This window comes from Pristiophorus japonicus, chromosome 20 (genome assembly GCF_044704955.1).
Source record: "Pristiophorus japonicus isolate sPriJap1 chromosome 20, sPriJap1.hap1, whole genome shotgun sequence".
Classification (NCBI taxonomy): domain Eukaryota; kingdom Metazoa; phylum Chordata; class Chondrichthyes; family Pristiophoridae; genus Pristiophorus; species Pristiophorus japonicus.
The window spans coordinates 83708280-83715599 of NC_091996.1; positions in this window are offsets into that span (position 1 = coordinate 83708280).

The window sequence follows — 7320 nt, forward strand, 5'->3', positions numbered from 1 at the left end:
GGCTGTCTGTTGAGACTGCCCTTTCCTCAGGTTGTTCCCTCTGTCTGTCCACCAGGTGTGGTGTGAGTTCCATACTGTAGTCTGCCTCTGGTTCTGCAGTGTTGTTGGTGAATCTACTTTTTACTTGGTCTACATGCCTCCGGCAGGTTTGGCCATTGTCCATTTGTACAACCAGTAGCCTGTTTCCTTCCTTGCCTGTTACTGTCTCTGCAAGCCATTTGGGACCCCTGCCATAGTTTAGCACAAACACTTTGTCCCCTATCTCATTCCACCTCCCCCTCGAATTTCAGTCATGGTACTCAGTTAGCTTCCGGCGCTTTGCCTCAACAATTTCATGCATGTCTGGGAGGATTAACGAGAGCCTAGTCTTTAAGGTCCGTTTCATCAATAGTTGCGCAGGGGCAACCCCAGTCAATGAATGCAGACGAGATCTGTTTGCCAGCAGCAATCGCGACAGGTGGCTCTGCAGCGTGGGACCTTGGATTTTTAGCATGCCTTGTTTAACGATCTGCACTGCTCGCTCCACCTGGCAATTGCAGGCCGGCTTGAACGGTGCTGTCTTAACGTGATTTATGCCGTGGTCAACTATAAACTCTTGAAATTCTGCACTGGTGAAGCACTGACCATTATCACTGACCAATATGTCAGGAATTCCGTGCCTTGCAAACATGGAGGAGGTGGTGGTCGAGTTTAAAATGGTGCACTCGATCCACTTTGAAAATGCATCGACGATTACGAGGAACATTTTGCCCATGAATGGGCCCACATAGTCTACATGCACCCGCGACCACGGTTTGGTGGGCCAGGGCCAGGGGCTTAGGGGGGCTTCCCTGGGGGCATTACCGAGTTGGGCACAAATGGTGCATCTGGCTATGGCCTTCATGAGGACGATCCCCGGGTGCTCGTGGTGAAGCTCCCGGACAAACGCCTCTCTGCCTTGCAAGGGCATAACTACTCGGCTGCCCCACATCAGGCAGTCTGCCTGTAGTGATAGTTCATGCATGCGCCTATGGAAAGGTTTGATCTCCTCGGGGCAGGCATCGCGAGCCTCTGCCCAGTCACCAGTTAAAACACATCTTTTGACTAAGGATAACGTGGGGTTGCTAGTCGTCCAGGCTCTGATTTGGCGAGCCGTCATGGGCGAACCTGTGGATTCAAAGGCATTGATTGCCATGACCATCTCACAGTCCTGTTCGTAGGACCCTTCTGTGGTTGCCAGAGGTAGCCTGCTAATTGCGTCGGCACAGTTGCCTGTGCCTGGTCTGTGCCTTATTGTGTAGTCGTAAGATGCCAGCATGAGTGCCCACCGCTGAATGCGCGCCGAGGCGTTGCCGTTTATTGCCTTGCACTCGGATAGCAGGGACATGAGGGGTTTGTGGTTGGTTTCTAATGTGAACTTGGCCCCGAAAAGATATTGGTGCATCTTTTTGACGCCGTCCATGTTGCGCTGGAATATAGCAGCTGCCGACCTGATGCCGAATGGACATCTATTGTACATAAAAAGGCCTCGATGTGTGTTGATGGTGGTGAGTAGCTTGGACTCTTCGGTCAGTTCTTGCGTCATATACGCAAGATGTGAGATCTAGTTTTGAGAAAAGTTTTCCTCCGGCCAACGTGGCAAATAGGTCCTCCACTCTGGGCAGCGGGTATTGGTCCTGTAGGGAGACTCTGCTTATGGTAGGCTTGTAATCCCCACAGATTCGTACGGATCCATCAGGCTTCATGACGGGGACGATGGGACTTGCCCAGTCGCTAAATTCCACGGGTGAGATAATGCCTTCCCGCAGAAGCCGGTCCATTTCATGTTATATCTTTTCCCTCATCACATAAGGCACAGCTCTAACCTTGTGATAGACCGGTCTGGCATCCTGTGTGATGTAGATTTTGACTTTAGCCCCTTTGAAGGTGCCCACACCTGGCTGAAAGAGATGTTCAAAATGACGTAGAACTGCTGAGCAGGAGGTCCGTTCCTCTGACGACATGGCGTGAACATCATCCCATTTCCAATTTAGTTTTGCTAGCCAGCTTCTCTCCAGCAGTGCTGTGAGATCTCCGGGGACAATCCACAGGGGAAGTCGGTTCATCGTCCCTTTGTGTGTGACTGAGAGCATGGTGCTGCCAAGGACTGGGATGATTTCTTTGGTATAGGTCCTTAGTTTGGTGTCGATCCTTGTGAGTTTTGGTCTGTTGCTTTTGTGCGGTCACAGCTGTTCAAATTGTTGGACGCTCATGAGAGATTGACTAGCTCCCGTATCCAGTTCCATGTTGATGGGTATCCCATTGAGTAGGACCCTCATTATTATTGGAGGCGTCTTTTTGTAAGAACAGTGGACATTGATCGTGTTGACCCACTGTACCCTGGCGTCCCGGGCACTGTCCCCACCGTCTTCTGGTCCGCTTTCCAACCCTTCCGATTTGTATACCAGCCGAGCTGCTGTTTTTCTGCACATGCGAGCTGATGCCCTGTATAGTCACAGTTTCTGTAAACAGCATGCTGAAATTGACACCCCCTTGTTGAGTGCCTTCCCCCACATCTTCAGCACAGACCGCTTCCATTGTTTCCGAAGGATGAGCTGCGTCTGGCTGATCTCTCTTGAGCTTCTCTCAGTCTGTAATTGATTGCTCGCATTGTGGGTTAATGAGGTGTGAACGGCCATTCATGTGGCCCTTGGTGGCTTCTGGCGCCACTGCCTGCTGTTGAAGGCCTGCTCTCCTGCCTTTGTCTGTGTGTGGGGGTAGCGGCTCGTTTCATGCTGTGAACCCCTTGTTCCGCTGTTTCGCTAGTTGTCATACCCGCAGTATAGATCAACCTCGTTTCTTCTTCTCCTGCCAAGAATATCTGTGCGACCAGTGCTGCTGCCTCTAGGATCAAGTTCTTGGTCTCTATAAGCTTTCGGAATATGCCTGCGTGGCCTATTCCTTCAATAAAAAAGTCTCTCAGTACTTCTCTCCTTAGTTCATCGGAGAACTCACATAAACTAGCCAGCCTCAGAAATTCCGCCACAAAGCCAGGTATGCTGTGGCCCACACAGCGTCTGTAGTTGTAGAACCTGTGTCTGGCCATGTGTAGGCTGCTCGCTGGCTTCAGGTGGTCTCTCACCAGTGTGCTCAACTCCTCAAACAACTTGCTTGCTGGTTTCTCGGGTGCCAGCAGATCCTTCATTAAGGCATATGTTTTCGAGCCACAGCTGGTCAAGAGATGGGCTCTTCTCTTGTCTGCCTTATCATCGCCCAACCAGTCTTTGGTTACAAAGCTTTGCTGGAGCCTTTCTATAAAGTCCTCCCAATTGTCTCCAGCATTGTATTTCTCATCTGAGCCGTTGGTAGCCATTCTGTGGATTCTGTGATCCCATCCTCATCGCCACTGTAAAGTCCTGACCCTGCAGTACAGACTTACACGAGGCACATGCTGAAGTCAAGGTCATTCTGGACCTGCACCTTTATCTCACAGCTCTCGAGTGCCACACTTGCCTGAGACCTGCCTTTATATACCTGTGTAGAACAGGTATGCAGTGTCTCCTGCAAGTGCACCCCTTGTGGTAAAGTATGCTTGTGGTTACAGGTCATGTCTAGTTACAGTCATGTATAGCATGGTAAGATACAGTTATATACAGTAGTGTGAGATACATGACATACCATGACACCCAGGTCTCGTTGCACCTCCCCTTTTCCTAATCTGCCACCATTCAGATCATATTCTGCCTTTGTGTTTTTGCCACCAAAGTTCAAGCATCACCTCCCTGTTGTTGTATTCTATGCCTCGGCTAATAAAGGCAAGCATTCCATAGACCTTCTTAACCACCTTATCTATCTGGCTGGCTACCTTCAGGGATCTGTGGACCTGCACTCCAAGGTCCCTTTGTTCCTCTACACTTCTCAGTGTCCCACTATTTATTGTGTATTCCTCTGCCTTGTTAGCCCCTCCCCAAATGCATTACCTCATACTTCTCCGGATTGAATTCCATTTGCCACTGTTCTACCCACCTGACCAGTCCATTGATAGCTTCCTGTAGTCCATTGCTATCTTGCTCACTATCAACTACACAGCCAATTTTAGTATACTGTGCAAACTTCTTAATAAGAACTTAAGAAATAGGAGCAAGAGTAGGGCATACAGCTCCTTGAGGCTGCTCTGCCATTCAATCAGATCATGGCTAATCATGCCCCCTACATTGAAGTCTAAATCAGTGATATATACCACAAAAAAAACATAGTAAAATGTCCCAGGTGCATCACCAAATGCAATTTGATGCCGAGCCACATAACGAGATGTTAGGACAGGCGATCAAAAGCTTGGTCAAAGAGGAAGGTTTTATGCAGCATCTTAAAGGAGGAGAGAGAGGCGGAGAGGTTTAAGGGAAGGAATTCCAGAGCTTGGGGCCCAGGCAGCTGAAGGCACGGCCGCCGATGGTGGTGCGATTAAAATCAGGGGGTGCGCAAGAGGGCAGAATTGGAGTCGCGCAGAGATCTCGGGCTGGAGGAGGTTAGAGATGAGGAGGGGCGAGGCCATGGGGGATTAGAAAACAAGCATGGGAATTTTAAAATCAAGGCATTGCCCGACCTGACATGCGTCTGAACCTCTTGATTAAATGACTGCCTTGAAATCATTCCCAGTTATTTGTCAATCTCAAATATCACTCCTGCTAGTCATTGCCTTTTTGTGTGAATGCACAAGAGGCCAGAATTGGAGGAATGCAGAGATCTCGGAGGGTTAAGGACATAAGAATATGAAAAATAGGAGCAGGAGTAGGCCACCAGGCCCCTCAAGCCTGCTCCACATTCAATAGATTATGGCTGATCTTTTACCTCAACTCCACTTTCCCGCCCGATCGTCATATCCCTCGATTCTCCCAGACTCCAAAAATCTATTGATCTCGGTCTTGAATATATTCAGGGACTCAGCATCCACAGCCCTGTGCGGCAGAGAATTCCAAAGATTCACCACCCTCTGAGTGAAGAAATTACTCCATCTCTGTCTTAAATGGCCGACCCCTTATCTTGAGACCCCTGGTTCTAGGCACTCCAGCCTGGGGAAACATCCTCTCAGCATCTACTCTGTCAAACCCCTTCAGAATCTTGTATGTTTCAATGAGATCACCTCCAGAGATTATAGGCCCATTCTACACAATCTCCAGTCATAAGACAGCCCTCTCATCCCAGGAATCAATCTCACAAGCCTCTGTTACAGCGCCTCCAAGGCAAGTATATCCTTCCTTAGATAAGGAGACCAAAACTGTGCACAGTACTCCAGGTGTGGTCTCACCAGGGCCCTGTATAATTGACGTAGGTTGTAGGGCTGGAGGAGGTTACAGAGATACAGATTAGAAGAATATAGGGTGAGATGAAGAGGCTCGTGTGGAGCATAAACCACAGACTGAATGGCCTGTTTCTGAGCTGTAGAATTTATGTAATCTCGGTCTCTCAGTAACCTGGAGTAATGGCCAGGCCCTAAAGGAATGAACGCAGACCCACGAACATCTATTGACTACAGGGACAGCCTTGATCAGCTCGTACTTTGTTGCAACAGTGTTTAATAATACGGTACCTCTTTCATGATTATTTTTATTTAATTGATTCATAGGTAAAGGAGGAGGCCATTCGGCCCCTGGAGCCTGTTCCGCCATTGAATTAGATATGGCTGATTAGGGTCTAATTTATTTAAGACCATAATAATTAGGACCAGGAGTCGGCCTTTCGGCCCCTCGAGCCTGCTCCGCCATTCAACCAGATTACGGCTGATCTTCGACCTCAACTCCACTTTCCCGCCCGATCCAATGATTCCCTTGATTCCCCCAGAGTCTAATTAGGGGCAGTAACCATCTGGGGGCGGGGAATTTCTGCACAATTTCACAGGAGGAGGTAGAGCCCCTCCCTCCCCCAGGCAAAAAGTCTCCTCTGCCTCGTTAGCGACCCCCCGAGAGGCTTACAGGCCTTTAAAAAGAGGCAATTTTGCCCCCCAAAAATCTATCTCAGCCATGACTATATTCAGAGACTCAGCATCCACAGTCCTCTGGGGCAGAGAATTCCAAAGATTCACCACCCTTTGAGTGAAGAAATTCCTCCTCATCTGAGTCTTAAATGGCCGATCCCTTATCCTGAGACTGTGACCCCTGGTTCTAGACTCTCCAGCCCGGGGGAAACATCCTCCCTGCATCTACCCTGTCAATCCCCCTCAGAATCTTACATGTTTCAATGAGATCACCTCTCATTCTACTAAACTCCAGAGTATTGTCATGTATGTAACCTTTATGGAACAACACTGCAATACTGTATACATATAAGAAATGCACACCTTGACCACAGGGGGTGAACCTGTGGGAGACACTCCTCACCTGGTCATCCAGGTATATAAAGGGAGGTCCCACGCAGGGTCATCACTTCTTGGTCCTGTGAATAAAGGTTCAGGTCATGGAGTGACCTTGTCCATAGAATGTGCCTCGTGTGGATTTGTGGTATTGTGTAAGGGCTTTACATTGGGGACGAGAAATGGCAATCAACGACCCACGAGAATGGCCACCGGCAACACAGATGAACGGTACTGTGTTGGTGAGGGCTGGGACGACTTCATTTAGAGGCTCCAGCAGAGTTTTGTCACGAAGGACTGGCTGGGAGATGCAGCGGCCGACAAGCGATGGGCTCATCTGCTGACCAGCTGTGGACCTAAGACTTACGCGCTCATGAAAGACCTGCTAGCACCTGAGAAGCTGGTGGACAAAACTAATCAGCAAACTAATCGGTGAGCACCTCAAACCGGCGAGCAGCGTACACATGGCCCGACACAGATTCTATACCCACTGACGTCGGGAAGGACAGAGCAGACCGGATTTCGTTGCGGACCTCCAGCGCTTGGCCAGCCTCTAAGTTCACAGACGCCTGCAGGGGGGAGATGCTAAGGGATTTCTTTATTGAGGGCATCGGTCATGCTGGGATTTTCAGAAAGCTAATTGAGACTAAGGGCTTGACCTTGGAAGCGGCGGCATTGATGGCTCAGACTTTTATGGCGGGGGAGGAAGAAACCAAGATAATATACGCGCGCAATTCTGCCTCCAACAGAAGGATCAGGGAGTCAATATCATAAACGTGACTCAGAGCCCCGCAGGCAGGCAAGGGCAGTTTGACACACCCCAGGCAGCAATAGACCCAAGAGTAAGTCTCCAACAGAGACAATGCAGACTGAACGGACATCTATGCCACCCCAGTGGACAATGTGGCCCGGGATGGGGCCATTGACACCCACTAACAGGGTGCTCAAGAGCAGTCAAAGGGACAATCAGTGAGGAATGCCTTGTAACGGCTCTTTTGTTCACAACAATGGAAATC